Source organism: Schistocerca serialis, chromosome 5 (assembly GCF_023864345.2).
Source record: "Schistocerca serialis cubense isolate TAMUIC-IGC-003099 chromosome 5, iqSchSeri2.2, whole genome shotgun sequence".
Lineage (NCBI taxonomy): Eukaryota > Metazoa > Arthropoda > Insecta > Orthoptera > Acrididae > Schistocerca > Schistocerca serialis.
In genome coordinates this window covers 464,117,765-464,138,269 of record NC_064642.1, presented here as the reverse complement: position 1 = coordinate 464,138,269, position 20,505 = coordinate 464,117,765, and the positions used below count along the sequence as shown (strand labels likewise).

General features: G+C 44.0%; 1 protein-coding gene across 1 annotated transcript in view; it reads left to right on the top strand.

The window, feature by feature from the left end:
* The first annotated feature begins 2,186 nt into the window (after positions 1-2,186).
* LOC126480792 (proton-coupled amino acid transporter-like protein CG1139) overlaps positions 2,187-20,505 on the top strand; it is a 318,621-nt gene continuing 300,302 nt past the window's right edge. Inside the window, exon 1 of the mRNA XM_050104105.1 lies at positions 2,187-2,241. The gene's annotated coding sequence lies outside the window, so the exon portion shown is untranslated. The remainder of the gene's footprint in view (positions 2,242-20,505) is intronic.

The following is a 20,505-nucleotide window of genomic DNA, read 5'->3' as shown; positions in this document are numbered from 1 at the left end:
GATTGTAGCATTGTATGGAAGTGAAATGGGGACGATAAATAGTTTGGACAAGAAGAGAATAGAAGCTTTCGAAATGTGGTGCTACAGAAGAATGCTGAAGATTAGATTGCTAGATCACATAACTAATGAGGAGTTATTGAATAGAATAGTCCACAGCTCGTGGTCGTGCGGTAGCATTCTCGCTTCCCGCGCCCGGGTTCCCGGGTTCGATTCCCGGCGGGGTCAGGTATTTTCTCTGCCTCGTGATGACTGGGTGTTGTGTGATGTCCTTAGGTTAGTTAGGTTTAAGTAGTTCTAAATTCTAGGGGACTGATGACCATAGATGTTAGGTCCCATAGTGCTCAGGGCCATTTGAACCATTTTTGAACCAATAGAATTGGGGAGAAGAGGAGTATGTGGCGCAACTTGACTAGAAGACAGAATCGGTTGGTAGGACATGTTCTGAGGCATCAAAGGATCACTAATTTAGTATTGGAGGGCAGCTTGGAGGGGAAAAATCGTAGAGGGAGTCCAAGGGGTGAATACACTAAGCAGATTCAGAAGGATGTAGGTTGCAGTAGGTACTGGGAGATGAAGAAGCTTGCACAGGATAGAATAGCTTGAAGAGCTGCATCCAATCAGTCTCAGGACTGAAGGCCACAACAACAACACAATGTATTAATTTCGATTTAATTCTTCTGTTTTATTATCCTACATTTTTTCCATGTTATTGCATTCATTATTTCCATTCGTCATTTTGCCTGACTTTTGTTTTACTTATAATGCCTTCTTTCATTTGAATCTTCATCTGTGTTATTTTCCCATTGCGAAGTAAGAATTTATGTTTCAAATGTTTGTATAATGATTACCATTCAAAAAAAATAAACAGTTTGTTACCAAGAATACGTTTTTGAGACCATTGCACATGATGAAATGGTTCAAATGGCTCTGAGCACTATGGGACTTAACTTCTGAGGTCATCAGTCCCCTAGAACTTAGAACTACTTACACCTAACTAACCTAAGGATATACACACATCCATGCCCGAAGCAGGATTCGAACCTGCGATCGTAGCGGTCACGCGGTTCCAGACTGTAGCGCCTAGAACCGCTCGGCCACTCGGCCGCCTGCACAGATAACATAAATGGCTAATTTTGCCTATTGTTTTTTTAATCGATAGACCAGCATTTTAAGTGTTTATATACTGTTGTAGATAAATAAAAATAATTCGAAGCGAACGCACAAAAATTCCTCGTGGCAAAAGAATAATAAGAAGAAAAAATAAGAGCAATTGAAAAAGTTCAAATTACGGTTAATATGATGTAACAAAGCAATAGAATTTAAAAAATTACATTTAAAGTTATTAACTGAATAAAAATAATCATCAAAGCCATTTCGATAAAGAATCAGAAATAAAAATTTTCTGAAACACGTAACAACATTCGATGGCCGAGCGGTTCTAGGCGCTTCAGTCCGGAACCGCGCTGCTGCTACGGTCACAGGTTCGAATCCTGTTTCGAGCATGGATGTGTGTGATGTCCTTAGGTTAGTTAGGTTTAAGTAGTTCTAAGTGTAGGGGACTCATGACCTCAGATGTTAAGTCCTATAGTGCTAGGAGCCATTTGAACAACATTCGAAACCACAATCTTTTGGCTGAGAGGACTGTACCCTACCCGTTACGCAACACAACCAACTGTGTAACATTACTCCACGCAAAATTCCGAATTTTTTTTTTTTTTCGTTGATTACTCGTAAACCAGGGCCCACCAGGGTGAATGGCTGCGAGGTGTGGTACCTGGGACGCTAACCTACATTACCGCATACATGGTTTCAAAAAGTCGATCACGTTACTGGGGACCCCTCCTCGTAAGGGAAAAAAGACGGTAGCAGATAACAGCCGGTCAGAAAGACGTCTGTGGGCTGGCGGCGCCAGTCCTTCCAGGTGTTGCAGTTTCAGTAGCCTACATTGAAGCTATACGAAAAACTCGGTCTACCCTGTCCAGTGACGGCACGGCTGCCACTATGTGGTTTTCGCTGCCCAGCAAGCGCATGTTGTAGATCGCCCGGGTCTTAACGAATTCGCGGCCGGGCCGGCTCGCGGCCTGGAGCGACCACACTTTCACTGCTCTCAGCTGCCGCCGCCGCCGCCGCCGCCGCAGCGAGTTGCACGCTGGCGAGCGACCGGTTGTCAGTCAGTGCGGCGCGAGGTGTGCGACGAAGCCACGCTGTGCGAACGCCTGCTTTCATTGGCTCGGCTCTCAGGTTAGTTCACCACTCATTTCCTAACAATTTGTTCCGCAAATTCCGTTCAGTTTGTTGTAGAATGAGCTATAATGGGCGATCAAAAAGTTACCGTTTGAGGGCGCTGTTGCAGCGTATGTGAAACGTCGTGCTACTCCATTGTGGGTATATCGAATGTTTCGCAATTCATGTTTACACTTTTGTGGAGGGGACTTGGTAGATCAGGTTTTACATGGGAACGCATGTCCGCATCCAACGATGCTACAGAGCGTCAGAGTTACAGGCGCCGTCGCCTGTGAATGTATACAGGGTGGTCCATTGATCGTGACCGGGCCAAATATCTCATGAAATAAGCGTCAACCGAAAAAACTACAAAGAACGAAACTTCTCTACCTTGAATGGCGCTTTGGTTGGCCCGCTAGATGGCGCTGCCATAGGTTACACGGCTGTCAACTGCGTTTTTTTAATAGGAACCCACATTTTTTATTACATATTCGTGTAGTACGTAAAGAAATATGAATGTTTCAGTTGGACCACGTTTTTCGCTTTGTGACAGATGGAACTGTAATAGCCACAAACATATGGCTCACAATTTTAGACGAACAGTTGGTAACAGGTAGGTTTTTTAAATTAAATTCGTAGGTACGTTTGAACATTTTATTTCGGTTGTTCCAATGTGATACATGTGCCATAGTGAACGTATCATTTCTGAGAACGCATTCTGTTACAGCATGATTACCTGTAAATACCACATTAATGCAATAAATGTTCAAAATTATGTCCGTCTACCTCAGTGCATTTGGTAATACGTGTAACGACAGTCCTCTCAACAGCGAGTAGTTCGCCTTCCGTAATGTTCGCAAATGCGCTGACAATGCGCTGACGCATGTTGTCAGGCGTTGTCGGTGGATCACGATAGCAAATATCCTTCAACTATCCCCACAGAAAGAAATCCGGGGACGTCAGATCCGGTGAACGTGCGGGCCATGGTATGGCGCTTCGTCGACCAATCCACTTGTCATGAAATATGCTATTCAATACCGCTTCAACCGCACGCGAGCTATGTGCCGGACATCCATCATGTTGAAAGTACGTCGCCATTCTGTCATGCAGTGAAACATCTTGTAGTAACATCGGTAGAACATTACGTAGGAAATCAGCATACATTGCACCATTTAGATTCCCATCGATAAAATGGGGGCCAATTATCCTTCCTCCCATAATGCCGCACCATACATTAACCCGGCAAGGTTGCTGATGATCCACTTGTCGCAGCCATCGTGGACTTTCCGTTGCCCAGTAGTGCATATTATGCCGGTTTACGTTACCGCTGTTGGTGAATGACGCTTCGTTGCTAAATAGAACGCGTGCAAAAAATCTGACATCGTCCCGTAATTTTCTTGTTCCCAGTGGCAGAACTGTCCACGACGTTCAAAGTCGTCGCCATGCAATTCCTGGCGCATAGAAATATGGTATGGGTGCAATCGATGTTGATATAGCATTCCCAACACCGAAGTTTTTGAAATTCCCGATTCTTGCGCAATTTGTCTGCTACTGATGTGCATATTAGCTGTGACAGCAGCTAAAACACCTGCTTGGGCATCATCATTTGTTGCAGGTCGTGGTTGACCTTTCACATGTGGCTGAACACTTCCTGTTTCCTTAAATAACGTAACTATCCTGCGAACTGTCCGGACACTTGGATGACGTCGTCCAGGATACCGAGCAGCATACGAAGCACACGCCCGTTGGGCATTTTGATCTCTATAGCCATACATCAACAAGATATCGACCTTTTACGCAATTGGTAAACGGTCCATTTTAACACGGGTAATGTATCACGAAGCAAATACCGTCCGCACTGGCGGAATGTTATGTGATACCACGTACTTAGTTTGTGACTATTACAGCGCCATCTATTACAAAGCGAAAAAAGTGGTCCAACTAAAACATTCATATATATTTACGTACTACACGATTATGTAATAAAAATGGGGGTTCCTATTTAAAAAACGCAGTTGATATCCGTTTGACCTATGGCAGCGCCATCTAGCGGACCAACCATAGCGCCATCTGGTTTCCCCCTTCAAGCTAGACAAGTTTCGTGCTTTGTAGTTTTTTCGTTTGGCGCTTATTTCGTGAGATCTTATATATATGTACAGGGCGATTAAGTAATGATATTACGAACTTTCAAGGATGATGAATGAACGTATCAATTTGAGGAAACGAACGAGGAAGTTACAAGCGAAAACCTCTGACAATGGAATACATGTACCATTACTGTTGTTGCTGGGAATGTAGCGTACCCAACTTTCAGAGGTGACAGTATAGACCAAGACAAGAAAAAATGTGTACTGAACATGAGCTCTAAAATGCATATCTGAGGAGCTATCAGCACTTGGTCATCATCGCTAATGAGAAACACGACTCGTTTACTGAATAAGTATTCATTTCTCTTAAGGCGTGCATTTTAGAGCCCATGCTTACTAGAATTTTTTTTGTTTTGGTCCATACTACCACCTCTGAAAGTTGCATACCCTACATTCTCAGCAACAACAGTACCGGTATATGTATTCCATTGTCAGAGTTACCGGCCGACCACAGTGGCCGAGCGGTCCTAGGCGCTTCAGTCTGGAACCGCGCGACCGCTACGGTCGCAGGTACGAATCCTGCCTCGGGCACGGATGTGTGTGATCCTTAGGTTAGTTAGTTTTAAGTGGTTCTAAGTTCTAGGGGGCTATGACCTCAGATGTTAAGTCCCATAGCATTTGAACCATTTTGTCAGAGTTAGGAGAACGGTTTTCGCTTATAGCTTCGACTCGTTCCTTCCCGTTATAGGGACCCTTACCTCAAATTGATACATTTACCAGTCTCCATCATGCTTGAAAGTCTGTAACACCACTACCGATCACCCTTTGTATACGAACAGTTACGGGTGCCGGTGCCTATAACTTTGAAGCACAGTACCGTCGTTTGGTGACATTTCCGATCATGGGTTCGTATGTAAAACTTGATTTACTAAGTCCCCTCTAAAACCTCTAGGAGTGTGTAACAATAACTGCAAAATACCCTGTATAAACACCGACATGTGGTCAAGGAATTACGTGGCATTCGTGTCTTTCCGGCGTGCGTGCGTTAAAGGGGGGACGTTAACCGTAGCGACGTTATTACCGTATGCGTCCAAGCAAGACCAACGTGCAATGATTCTTTTCTTGGTTGCCGAAGGACAAACACCGATAGATATCCATCGGAAAATGAAGACCGTGTGTGGGGCACCATGGGTGTCGAAACCCATCACTGTGGAATGGTGCTGCTGCTTCATGATAATGCACGTTGTCATATCGTAAATGTAACGCAAAAGTTACGCCAACTCAAATGGGAGATACTCGATCATCCGCCCTGTAGTCATGATCTCTTCCTATGCGATTATCACGCCTTCGGACTAGAGATGGGCAAACTCGTTCATCCTTGGGAATTAGTTCACTGGTGATCGCTCTTTTTTTTGGGGGAACCGTTCGTTTTTACTCTTTCACCGTTCATTTGTGCTTGGTACACGGTTCTTACGAAAAAGTGGAAATTAGTAGCATAGGTGACTGAAGATGGAAGGCGCCAAGAGGGGCTCTTGCCTCCACCCTGGAGTACAGAGTTTTTATTCATACCAGAACTCTCATGCACTTGTAACTTTCGTGATTCAGCAAAACCTCTCGTTTAGCCAACTATAAGGTCATGCGGCTGATCGCAGTGAAATAATGTAAGGTGGCGCACGAGAAACCGGCCCCGAGTACAGACTGCTCGCCAGTTACGCGCGATTTGTTGACCGCTACGAGCAGAATAGATAAACATGTAATAATTAGTCAGTGAAGAAATAAGAAACAAGCTAATGCAAAGAACAACTTCGAAGAATAGATGACGATTGGTAGGCGGCAATGAGCAGTCTAGTGCTCGGGGCCGATTTTTCGAGCGCGACGCTGTACCTCTGAAATAATATTGTAGAAGTTATCATATTCACTTTACAAAATGTGACACCAGACACTCGATTATGGAACGCAGACTTCATTCGGTTGTAAGTCGGTCTGCCTTCCATAACAATGAACATGCTCTTTTACCTTGGATCAAAAAAAGACGGAAAATGGCCACTTGTGTGTGCCGTGCCGACTTCCTTTGCATGTGTAATAACAAAAAAATCTTGCCTTTTTACAAGTATTTCTTCTGCTGTTTATCGAAACGGTGAAGTAAGCAGATATGCCGTTTGTTACCTGAAAATATGTATTACATACCACGCCATTTTATGTAATATACGTAATTATAAAATACAGTTTAATTATCGGTCATGGACGCTGAATAGAATACGAAAGGAACCAGAAATTAGCAGTTCAAAAAAGGTTTGAAGCAGATCTAGAATGGGCGTGCGCAGCGAACGGACGAACAACTCTGAAGTGGCCGAGCGGTTAAAGGCGCTACAGTGTGGAACCGCACGACCGCTACGGTCGCAGGTTCGAATCCTGCCTCGGGCATGGATGTGTGTGATGTCCTTAGGTTAGTTAGGTTTAAGTAGTTCTAAGTTCTAGGGGACTTATGACCACAGCAATTGAGTCCCATAGTGCTCAGAGCAATTTGAACCATTTGAACAACTCTGTACTGAACTATGAGCAGTCGGCAGTGGAACTGCGACGAATGGCCACGCGAAGAAGGACGAGTCCGGCCGAGAGAGACCGAGACAGACGGGAACGGGACCGAGATTGGAACGAGACCGGCCGACGTGCCGTTGCGGGAACGAGACCGACCGTTTCCCGTTCCCAGGAACTGTAATTAGAAAGCCGCGACCTAAATGAACTATGAAATACCGTTCCTTAGAATTCGTTCACCGCTCGTTCCGTTCATTTTGATGAACCGTTCCTTTGAACCTGTTAGTTGTCCGAACGACCCATCTCTACTTCGGACTTTCAAAAGGGCCTCGAGGGCTCGACGATTCTTATAAGACGAGGATGTGTAGCGGGCAGTTACGGACTTCTTCACGCAGCAGAACACGGTGTTTTACCAAACGGGTATCTTCAACCTGGTGATTGCCTCAAAGCTCACGGCGATTCTGCCTGATTGGCATACCGATTCTGGACTGTACATTCTTCGAATGGAAACTTTGTGATCGCCCCTTATACAGTAGTCTTCACCGATTTCAGTCACAGTCGAGCTTTTTAAGCATCTCGAATTTCAGCACTTTATGGTTTCATGAAAATGTTCCGAGAGCAACAGACACACGGCCGCTTAATCACATTCGTGAACAATGTAAATAATTTGTCATTGTCTTATGACTTCGTAAAGAATCTTTGATAAGGTCGTCACCTTCCGTATCGCTTGCCGCTTTAATAAAATCGTCTGCCCCTAATTTTAAAAGGGTTGCACTTGAAACGATATAGGTAGCACCAAATTTTTATCACCTCACTACTATACTGTGTAAAATCAAATACAAATATGAGCGCTCCTAGATTGCATCGCCTCGCTGCAATTCTTACAACAACAAGAAAGAGCGAATATAATGAAAAATATGAATGAGTCGGAAACAGAGACATATTTGTTCAATGAAAAACAAGAAAGTAAACACTACATTGTAACCACGAAACTAAAAGCAGTGTGTGTTTTACCGAATATTTCTTAAGACTGTAACTGATATTATTCTGCCAAAGAACCACTAGAACATTTTCCCAACCATGATTATTTTAAAGATCATTCATTTCACTAAAAAAATAGCTGCTTACTATCAAATGCCAAGATAAAAAACGGAAGTTGCTCTCAGCCCGAAAACATGTTTCAACACCACAGTGCTTTACCAGCCACGCTCCTCCTGGGGCTGGTACGCATTTGCGTTCCTGTGATGTCAGAACTGTCTTCAGCACCGAGTTACAGTGGTGGCGTACAGTTCAATGTGGACTAAAATTCGGTGCAACAGGGCATTTTTCACATTTACAAGAACTGGCGGTGCTGAATAGGAGTAATAAGCAACAGATAAAAATCCTAAGGAGTGACGGAGGATCGAAGCCTATAACTTCAGATCCCTGACTGTGACACTTAAACACGGGAACACCCAGTAGGAGAGAAATAAATTTTATTTAAAAATTTTAAATACTCATTATGGTGCGAAATCAAGATAAAAACCAAGCGGACATTATCGGTACACTTTTTTGGCACCCACAAAAGAAATAAAAGCACAGTAAATGAAGAGTTGTAAATTCAGCTATTCAAATTAATGTAACAATTGATACGTGTGATTTGTTTGTATATGGTCTTTACTTTTGTGTCACGGACTATTTCCAGTGTCCTCCGAGTATTATGGTCATAAATAAGGCTAAAAGTTGTAAAATGTACAAAATGGCAGGACGGCTGGGATGCCTTTTTCTGATAAACCATTGTTGTTGTTGTTGTTCTGGTCTTCAGTCCTGAGACTGGTTTGATGCAGCTCTCCATCCTACTCTATCCTGTGCAATCTTCTTCATCTCCCAGTACCTACTGCAACCTACATCCTTCTGAATCTGCTTAGTGTATTCATCTGTTGGTCTCCCTCTACGATTTTTACCCTCCACGCTGCCCTCCAATGCTAAACTTGTGATCTCTTGATGCCTCAGAACATGTCCTACCAACCGGTCCCTTCTTCTTGTCAAGTTGTGCCACAAACTCCTCTTCTCCCCAATTCTATTCAATACCTCCTTATTAGTTATGTGATCTACCCATCTAAACTTCAGCATTCTTCTGTAGCACCACTTATTATTTCTTACAAGTCAGTAACATGAAAATTCGTAAAATGAATGACATTGGTTGCATCGCATTACGTCAGTTATATCCCGAGAAATTACAAAGCAAAGTGTCCGCCCCAGTAGCTGAGTGGTCAGCGTGACGGATTGCCGTCCTCTGGGCCCGGGTTCGATTCCCGGCTGGGTCGGAGATTTTCTCCGCTCAGGGACTGGGAGTTGTGTTGTGTTCATCATCATTTCATCCCCATCCGGCGTGCAGGTCGCCCAATGTGGCGCCGAATGTAATAAGACCTGCGATATGGCGGCCGGACCTGCCCCGCGAGGGGCCTCCCGGCCAATGACGCCAAACGCTCATTTCCATTTCCACAAAGCAAAGTTGACACTTGAAATAAACGAAACGCGCCGCTATGCATATTCCGAGATGCAACCGTGAACCCCACGTAGCTCACAGTCACAATGTGATTGATATATTACAATGCAACAAACGCTGCTATTTGCGCTGTTACTGAATGGATTGGCAACCATATAGAAGTGCAGTCACACTCAGTGAAAAATGAGGAAACTGTTTACTCATTTGTGCTTTATTGTACGTTACTACAGTACTAGATAACAAAAAACCGAACACACCGGCCAGGGTAACCATAATTAATGGTTGACTAAGGGAGTAACAGAGGGGTAAATGGTAGTTGTACATAGTTATGTAACTGGACATCTGCATTGTTTCCAGTTCCCTTACTGACAGCGTAAATAGCAATAAGTACAGCGAGTGTTGCTTCGCAGAACGTCAATCACATTGCGATTACGAGCAACGTGAGGTTCTCGCTTGCATGTCGGGACGTGCAGTAGCGGCGCGTTTAGTTTATTTCACGCATAAACTTCGCTTTGCAATTTATCGGGATGTAACTGACGTATTCGATGGGACCAACACCATTGTTTTAGTGATTTCTCACGTTACTGATTGCGTAAGAAATAGCACAGGGTGTTCATTTAAAAACCAGAAGTTTGCGTTGAAAATAATATTTGCTTATGTTTTAGAATGTCGCATAGTATTTTCTTTCATGAGCCCATGCCTCACATTCATATCCATGACAGTTGTTTTACAATATCTGTAATTGCTCCAGACATACTTGCGCTGGAACGTTTAAGTGGGCCACTCTAAATACACTATAAAATCACACTATTATCACACTACGACTGCTAATACTGTTCTGCTGACTACGACGATAGGAGCATGCAGACGAGTCGGATATCGTTTCTTCCAGTCTTTTCCGCCTACGGTCAGGAAATTTAGTGCTCCTTTTATTTTTGTACTTACTGTCACGCCTTATTCAACTTGCTGTGGTTTGTCGGTTCTCCATGCACACTTCAGAATCGTGCCCGGTTTCTTGTCGATAGCAGGTATGACCAGCCCGTCGATGGGTGCCTGTACCTGGCTGGACCGCCGCACCGTGTGGCCGAGCGGTTCTAGGCGCTTCAGTCTGGAACCGCATGACCGCTACGGTCGCAGGTTCGAATCCTGCCTCGGGCATGGATGTGTGTGATGTCCTTAGGTTAGTTAGGTTTAAGTAGTTCTAAGTTCTAGGGGACTTATGACCACAGCAATTGAGTCCCATAGTGCTCAGAGCTATTTGAACCATTTGAACAACTCTGTACTGATGACCTCAGATGTCAAGTCCCATAGTGCTCGGAGCCATCATCTTTACCTGGCTGGACCGCTGCCTGTAGCCAGTAACGCAATCCCTTTCATGTGAGCTGGTCCTCATGCGAGCAACTGACCTAGCGACCTGTATCACATATCACATGGTCAACACGAATTTGGAAAACAACGTTCTTGCGGAACACAACTACCTCTTTACTCACACGGAGTGTGAGTGCTATCGACAAAGGATTTCAGATTAATTCCGTATTTCTACATTTCCAGGAAGATTTAACATGTACCTCATAAGTGGCTTGTAATCAAATTGCGTGCTTTTGGAATATCGTCTCAGTTATGAAATGATTTCAGGCGGTCCCCAAGGTGGTGTTATGCTCCCTCTGTTGTTCCTTGTCTATATAAACGATTATGAGACAATCTGAGTAGCCATCTTACGTTGTTTGCAAATGATACTGTCTTTTATCGTCTAGTTAAATCATCAGAAAATCGAAACCAACTGCAAAACGATTTAGATAAGATATCTGTATGGTGCGAAAATTGTAAATGGACCCTAAACAACGAAATGCGTGTGGTCATCCACAGGAGTGCTACAAGAAATCCGTTAAAATCTAAAGGCCATAAATTCAATTAAATACCTAGGAATTACAATTACGAACAACTTAAATTGGGACGAACACACAGAAAATGTTATGGGGAGACCGAACCAAAGACTGTTTTATTGGCAAAACACTTAGAAGATCCAAGAGATCTACTAAAGAGACTGCCTGCACTACGCTTGTCCGAACTCTGTTGGGGTACTGTTGTACGTTATGGGATCCGTACCAGAGAGACCTAACGGAGTACATCGAGAAAGTTCAAAGAAGGGCAGCACGTTTTGTATTATCGAGAAACAGAGTAGAGAATCTCACAGACATGATACAGTATTTGAGATCGAAATCTTGAAAACAAAGGTGTTTCTCGTTGCGGCAGAATCCTCCCACGAAATTTCAATCACCAACTTTCTCCTCCGAATGCGAAAATATTTTGTTGACGCCGACCTACGTAGGGAGGAACGATCATCATAATAAAATAAGCGAAGTCAGACCCTGCACGGAAATATATAGATATTCGATTTTTTCTACACGCTTTTCGAGAGTGGAATAACACGAAGTTATTGTGAAGGTGGTCGATGAACCCTCTGCCAGGCACTTAGGTGTGATTTGCTGGGTAGGTATGTAGATGTAGATGGATAGCTCAACTGGAGTGCCAGCGAAAGGCAAAAATTAAAGTTTAAGTCCCGGCCCGGAAGACAGCTTTATTCTGCCACGAAGTTTCAGATTCATCCGGCACTTCTTGGATCTGCATTCACCCGGTGGTAATAGTTCCGTGTAGTTGTGATATCGGTAATTCTAATTGTTATGAGAGTCTATGGACCGTACCCAAATAATCGAATCTGTAAATCAAAGATGGCGTTCAGTGTAACTGCCATAATAGTTTCTTGAAACTGCGCGATCAGGCATAGAGGAGCACGATATGCTAACCCAAGCGGGGTGTAAACCCACTCCCAAATGGAGTAATTTTGATGCAGTATGAAGTTTTATGGGGTCAGCACGGTCGTTGTCTGCTTTCCAGGCCTTGGAGTTACTTTTCTCATTGAAGCACTTCCTCTGTTAGATAATATAAGACTGAGTGCATTCCGTTCCAGTCATACTACTAAGGAAAAATTCGTGGCAGCAGGCCCACCGAAAATACACGGTCCAGTCACATTAACAGTTGCATACCAATGCTGTATGTTGCACTGGCCAACGCCAATGGGAGGGGTCAGCGACTGACCCCACAACCATCACACATTCTCTATCTAGGATAAATCGCATTACTTATGTATTTCCATAATTTTGGCAGATTAGAAGATTAAAATGTTCATTATTATTACTGGGAAAGGGTTTCTGGGACATTTTTAGTAAAAAAAATAAATAGTTTTTTACTCCTGCAGGGCAGATATACTTCCTGCAAGAAGTGCAACCCTTCATGTACTTACGGTCTTTGCTTCTGGCGCATAAGTAACAGCATCCTTTCTTTGGCAGATTATGCACAGCTGCACGTGTTACTTTCCGTCGCGGCTCCGTAACGTTGTTTCCTCTGCTCACAGCACCTTGATTTTGATTACAGCCATACCCAAAAGTTGATAACGCTGTAGTGTATTTTGAGTGTAGGCCTACAGCATTTTGAGCGCGTCTTTTCATGTTGAGGTCACAAAGTTCACAAGCAAGATCTTTCAGGTACTTCTTTCTTCCAGTACTCTTTGAGCTTTCGGATAGTTCACCACTAAATTCATTGTCTGAACTCTCAAGCAAATTTCTAATTCCGTCATCTGTCAATTTTATGTTCTTGTACATTCTGTCAAATGCCACAAAGATATTACCTTCCACTCACCACACAGTTTACCGGTTGACTGCGAGTGGTTATTGTTGACTTGATACACCTTCAGTTATAACAATCGCTGTAACTCAACAATGAGTGTAAACCAAAAGCTGTTCTTATTGTCGATTGTAGCAATTATAATTATGATAAATGTCATGTATTTATTAAATAAACTACTGAACACGTCAGGAGTTTTAGCCCAAAAACTTCGTTGGCGTCAGTTACTGACCCCACCCATTGGTATGCAACTGTTAATGTGACTGCCACCTACTTTCGACGTCAACGTGCAATAACCACTCACACACGGCAGGTGGCAGCACTGGCACTGGAAGTTATGTAAATCGTGTCGTCGTCGTTGAAATGTGGAAACGGGGCGATTCATATCACGTTCAAAAGGGCATGGTCATTGGCATTTGGCCCGAGGGTGGAAGCATTTCCGAAATGGCGAAGTTTGTAAATTAACCGTGCGCCACCATGGTTAAAAAATACCGTGCATGGCAAAACGGCAATATCGAAAACCACCGTAAATGTGGTGTACCATGGGCCACAGAGGACAGGGGGAATGACGACTGCAGAAATGTGTATGGGAGAATAGACGTGCAGCTGTTGAACAACTGACCGCCACGTGAACCAAGAAGCTACCAACAGCGCCTTCTCAACGACCGTTCAGTGAACATTGCTGCGTGTGGACTTCGGCAGCAGACATCTGCTTCCCCATAGCTACTGACTGTTGTTCATCGACGATGAAGGCTGGAATTCGCTCTCCAATACGTCAACTGGACGTCCACTGACTGGCGACAAGTGGCCTTTTCAGAAGAATCACGTTTATGCTCCATAGGGCGGGAAACGTCAGAAAGCTAACATACTGCAACAATTGTCGGAAGGGTCCAGACTGCGGAGTGTTGTCGTGGCATTCCCTGCATAATCTCGTCAAGCTGGAAGGCAACATGTATCAACACAAGTATGCATCTACCCTTGGGGACCATGTCTACCCCTACTCGCAATTTGTCTTTCGTCCGCACGATGGCATCCACCAGTAGGACAATACAACAAGTCATACAGCTCGCAGTGCACGTGCGTGGTTCGAAGGACACCAGGACGTATTTACCGTAATCCCCTGGCCACAAACTCCCTGGATTTAAAACCAATGGAGATTCTCTGGGGCCGTCCGCCTGCTTAGCTGACTGGTAAGGTACTTGCCTACCATGCAGCAGGCCTGGGTTTGATTTCCGGTCGGGCTGGAGATTTTCTTCGCCCGTGGACTGGGTGTTGTGTTGCCTCATCATTGTTTCATCCTCATCAACGGCACGCGAGTCGCCCAGTGTGGCGTCGGCTGAAATAAGACTCGTACTCGGCGGCCGTACTTTCCCGGATGGGGCCTCCCGGCCAGCAATGCCACACAATAATTTCATTTTATTTTTCTATGGGGCCACCTCGATCCAGCTGTTCACGCCATGGATCCTCAACCGAGAAACCTAGCGCAGCTGCGTAAAGCACTGGAGTCAGCATAGCTTCCGGAACCGCTAAGTGTCTACCTGAACATTCCGCGGCGGTCCGCACCGGAAAAATTGGTCATTCGGTCTGTTGACAGGAGTTCAAATTAACGTGGCAGGACGGCGTCGACCCGAGTCCTCCGCATGGTAGGTGCGCTGACCAAGATTGGAAGCAGACTCAGAGTGTTCTTACAAGGGAACCTCCCCATCGCAACCCCCTCAGATTTAGTTATAAGTTGGCACAGTGGATAGGCCTTGAAAAACTGAACACAGATCAATCGAGAAAAAAGGAAGAAGTTGTGTGGAACTATGAAAAAAATAAGCAAAATATACAAACTGAGTAGTCCATGCGTAAGATAAGCAACATCAAGGATGATGTGAGCTCAGGAGCGCCGTGGTCCCCTGGTTAGCGTGAGCAGCTGCGGTACGAGAAGTCCTTGGTTCAAGTCTTCTCTGGCGAGAAAAATTTAATTTTTTATATAATCAACTTTGCTCTCAAAAATTCCTGGACGTGTTCAGATTTGCTTGGACATATGCAGGACTTGACGGTGTACACACGGAAAAATTTGAAAACGTTAAAAACATATGTTTTGACACAGCACAGGGAAAACTGTGCGGCTGTGAAACTGTTGCATTCATTTGTTGCAGTTTATGTGACAAACTCTTATGTTTTCATCACTTTTTTGGGAAATATCCACAAGAAAACCTAAATCGGGCAAGGTAGAAGAATCTTTTTACCCATTCGCCAAGTGTACAAGTTAGGTGGGTCGACAACATATTCCTGTCATGTGATGCACATGCCGTCACCAGTGTCGTATAGAATATATCAGACGTGTTTTCCTGTGGAGGAATCGGTTGACCTACTTGCGATCAAATGTTTTCGGTTCCCACTGGAGAGGCACGTCCTTTCGTCTACTAATCGCACGGTTTGCGGTGCGGTCGCAAAACACAGACACTAAACTTATTACAGTGAACAGAGACGTCAATGAACGAACGGACAGATCATAACTTTGCGAAAATAAACTTTTCACCCGATGGAAGACTTGAACCAAGGACCTCTCGTTCCGCAGCTGCTCACGCTAACCACGGAACCACGGCGCTCCTGAGCTCACACTCTCCTTGATGTTGCTTATCTTCCACATGGACTACTCAGTTTGTATATTTTGCTAATTTTTTTCATAGTTCCATACAACTTCTTCCTGTTTTCTCGATTGATCTGTGTTCAGTTTTTTAAGGCCTATCCACTGTGCCAACTTATAACTAAATCTGAGGGGGGTGCGATGGGGAGGTTCTCTTGTTAGTATGTAAAATCATACTGTTGAATTTTTTTTAGTTATTGTTTCAGGACGTACATTCATGCGTTACTGCATTCGACCCATTTAGTCCACTCATTGAAGCAATTATGAATTCACACCATCGGAATTACCATCTGTGTCTGTAACTCGTAAGTGAAAATTTACCGATGTTTCGCTAAAAAGTAATTTATTAGCGTTAGTGTTATAAGCGTTCGCGAAAATTCGACCTTCCCCGTAAGACCTTTGGCCGTCTATGTCACTGCGTGTATTTGTAAAGCTTGCCATTGTTTTGGGCTGTGACATCTACCACAGGAAACGCTGCGCAATCGGAGGTTAACACCAGGCCCGTGTAAGATAATCTGTTTGCAACTTCTCCTTCACGCCTAAGGTGGAAGTTTCTACAACGCGAGTATACTGCTTTTTACGATCTCAGCAGTTTTGCCTCAAAGAATATGTACTTAAGCACCTAACAGGTACTCATTTCAGCTGCATACTGGACACAATGGGGAAGTATATCGCATCGTCCTTGGCTTCTCAGTAGGGGTGCTCGGCAACAGCAGGCTAATAAATGACGAGTCGTATCATTTCTAGCGTCATGCTCGCGCGTGTTGACTGAAAATTGGAAATCCATACGACTGCTGGCGTCACGTTCGTGTTATACAACTCTCGCTCGAGTTGACGGTTGCAGAAACAGAATGTTCATTTTCATTGCAAGTGAAACTTCCTCTTTGTATGTAAAGAATGACAGTGCTGGAAACACTCTTACGTTATTTGATTTTCAAACAGCTGAGCCGAACTGAACGTACTCAGAAAGTTCACTCTTTACTTATTCTGATCATCACTAAACAGACACACAATATTTTTAGGGTAACGCAGTCTGACTTTCAATAATCCCTACAAAAGAATGGCCCTGACTAACAATAACTTATACCTCTCATGAATCACTCACCTCACAAAAATCTTGCTTACTCGAACTACTGCAATACAGCGAACGCCAATACTGCCAGCTAAATAAAAGATCCTAACTACTGAAGGCTCCAACTAATGATGGGCATAGTTAGCAAATGAAAGATATTGATAGAGAACAAACAATGTATTTGTCTGAATAGTGTTCAAAAGTCGTTTATATGACATCCAATTAAGCAAATTTCCTTTTTCTGACGGACACACGTTCAGATCCTCCGCTCATAGTAACCTCTCAAAACTCTGGCATCTCTCCCCCCACATCCACCAGTCCTGGCGGTTCACCTCCAACTGCCCAATGCTACGCGCTGTTCACATCCAACTGCCCAAATCTATACTAGCGAATAATCCAACAATGAGTTCAACCAGCCACAGACTGCACACAGTGCAGTTAGCGATTTTAATACAGAGCGCTACGTGGCGTCACCATCATAAGAACCTAAACAGCCTACTTACACAAGAAAGGCAACAACAAGCGAGTGTTGCTTAACTTCTGCGGAAGTTCAAATGGTTCAAATGGCTCTGAGCACTATGGGACTTAACTTCTGAAGTCATCAGTCCCCTAGAACTTAGAACTACTTAAACCTAACTAACTTAAGGACATCCATGCTCGAGGCAGGATTCGAACCTGCGACCGGAGCGGTCGCGCGGTTCCGGACTGTAGCCCCTAGAACCGCTCGGCCAACCCGGCCGGCCTGCGGAAGTAATGTCAAAACTGGCCATCATAAGCGCCTGACGACTTATACAGGCAAGGGCAGCGAGTAAAATGAAATAAAACGATCGTGTGGCATCGTTCACCGGAATGCCCATCCGGGGAACATTTGCCACCGGGTGCAAGTCTTATTTCAGGTGACGCCACACTGGGTGACTTGCAAGTCGGTGATGATGAGGTAAGGATGAGGACAACTCAACATCCAATCCATGAGCAGAAAAAAACCTCCAGCCTGGCCAGTCTCGAACCCGAGCTCGCTGCATGGTAGGCAAGCACGTTGCAAAAAAATGGTCCAAATGGCTCTGAGCACTATTGGACTTAACATCTACGGTCACCAGTCCCCTAGAACTTAGAACTACTTAAACTTAACTAACCGAAGGACATCACACAACACCCAGTCATCACGAGACAGAGAAAATCTCCGACCCCGCCGGGAATCGAACCCGGGCGCGGGAAGCGAGAACGCTACCGCACGACCACGAGCTGCGGACAAGCACGTTGCAACTCAGCTAAGCAGGCGGACAGTGCACCCTTTGAGATGGTGCAGTGGTGAGACTGGACTCACATTCAAGAGGAAGCCGGGTCAGGTCCTCGTCCGGCCATCCGGATCTAGTTTACCGTGGCTTCCTAAGTCGCTTGACATATACAGGAAAGTTGCTTTCGAAAGGACACGGGCAATTTCGTTTCCCATTTCGTGATTAGGCTCCATAGATCTCTCCGTCGGCGGGGCGTTAAACCCTAATCTTCCTTCCTGCCTACAGGCAGCGGGAATGCTTTTGCTCTGAGCCGGCCGTTGTGGCCGTGCCGTTGTAGGCGCTTCAGTCTGGAAACGCGTGACCGCTACGGTTACAGGTTCGAATCCTGCCTCGGGCATGGATGTGTGTGATGTCCTTAGGTTAGTTAGGTTTAAGTAGTTCTAAGTTCTAGGGGACTCATGACCACAGATGTTAAGTCCCATAGGGCTCAGAGCTATTTGAACCATTTTTTGCTCTGACAAAGTGTGATGGGAAGTCTCCTGAGACACTGACTAAATTTATAAATCTGTATAACTAAACGGTAAACTCGGTCCTTGCGCTATGGATCATCGTGCACAGTCCCAATCGAAGATTGCGTATCTATCGGCTTACATGAGAACAAAAATTTGAGTTTCAATATTTTACATACACTCTAAGATAAAATCATCAATGAATTATTCTGAGGGGATGGAAATCGTTAGATGTGATATACAGGGTGCGTCAAAAATGTATATACACTTTGAAGCGTCATAGAAAATTTATTTCCCGTTCTACAATGTTAAATTTCTGGAAATGGAAAGCTTAAAGTCCAATGGGAAAAATAAATGTACTTTGCAAATGTGATTAATGTTCAAACTGGTGGCCTTCAGCATCAATACATTTCTGAGTACGAGTCACCACTGATTCCATACATCGTACCAAAGTGTCCTATGAGATTTGTGCACACACCGCCTGAATCTCATTCCAAAGCAGGCGCGGCTCGTGGTTTCTATATTGGGGAAGGCTGCGGCATTTATCGATTGGAGCCAACATAGACCTCGGGTTACACTACAGATTAGTCTGACATAAACAACTAAAAATTCAGGGGGAGGGGGGTGGCAGATCACTCTCTACCCATAATTTTACGTACTGTATCTTCTATAATCAGGTATTAAATATGATTAAAAGCCAACTTCGAATTAAAATCTTTGGTTAGTGTTTTTATACGTCATCATTACATATTCTGACACTGCAGCAAATCATATGAAAAGACGCGTTTTGGAGAGATCTTTAATGCGATGAATGTTAACTTTGCAGTTGCTTAATATTTTTGGTGTTTTCAGTACTAAACGTAAGGCGTTTATTGTGGTTAACCTCCAAAGCTCGAAGTTTACGAGTTCGCATGACTATACTGTAATGTTTTCGTGACGTCACAAGTCTTGTGCTGTGATTGGGTGGCATGAGCAATCCGTGCAACTGCCATATTATTTCGCATGTTTGAGAAGCGAACAGTTCGTATTTATTGTGTATTATGAAAATATGCATTTATATGAAATAGCGCACTAAAGATCTCTCCAAAATACGTCATTTTTAGTACGGTTTGTTGTGCTAAAGTACACAAAATGTGACACTGTAGCGCAACACACTGTACCGGTACCAAAAGTGATTCGTTTCGGAAAATGTCATCACGTTTATGACTGGCTAAACATGACACTACACTTTTTTATCCACTTCACTTAATAGGCTAAGTAGGACTTAATATAAAGAATTACCTCTTATCAATTATGAATGCACTTTTGCTTACCTCAATTCATTTGTTTATAGACGAAGTCAGCTCGTCTCCCCTTCTGCGCAGCAAAGTGGTCTATGACCATTTCATTGAAATTTGGCCGATTCAATAATTCTTTTTCTAGGGAACACATTGCAAGCGCACAAAGTCTGTCCTCATTCATAGTGTTGCGCATGAATGTTTTCACTCGCTTTAACGTCGAGAAGCAGCGTTCTGCCTCGCCGGTCGTCATAGGGAATGTTACTATTATTTGCAGAAGTTTTACACTTTCAGGAAAAGCTTTAGCCAGATTGTTATCGTAAAGACAGTTCAACAAGGTCAAAGCACCTGACGCCTTCATAAAATCTTTTCGGCTGTACAACACGTTCAGCTCATGACGTAGATCAGAAGACTGTAAATTGAACAAATTAACAGCTATTTTAAACTCTTTTTCCGGAAAAATAGTTTGATGTTTTGCAAACAACGATGCATCAAACAGCTGTGCAATCGATAAGTGATCATTGAAACTGAATCGTTCTCTGATCTGAGTTGTGATGAGGTCGCAAACGTTTCGTGCACACACTATTCTTGATTCTGTGAAACGTCCCCGTTTTGCAGTTGGTTCTACCTGTTCCCAGAGATCGTCAGTTTCAAGTGAGGCCCTAACTTGCTGGACAGAATCTGCAAAGTGCGAAACATATTCAACAGTTTTCACTGCATCAATATTCCTCTGCTGCAGTTGATTAAAGAGAATGTCACAGTG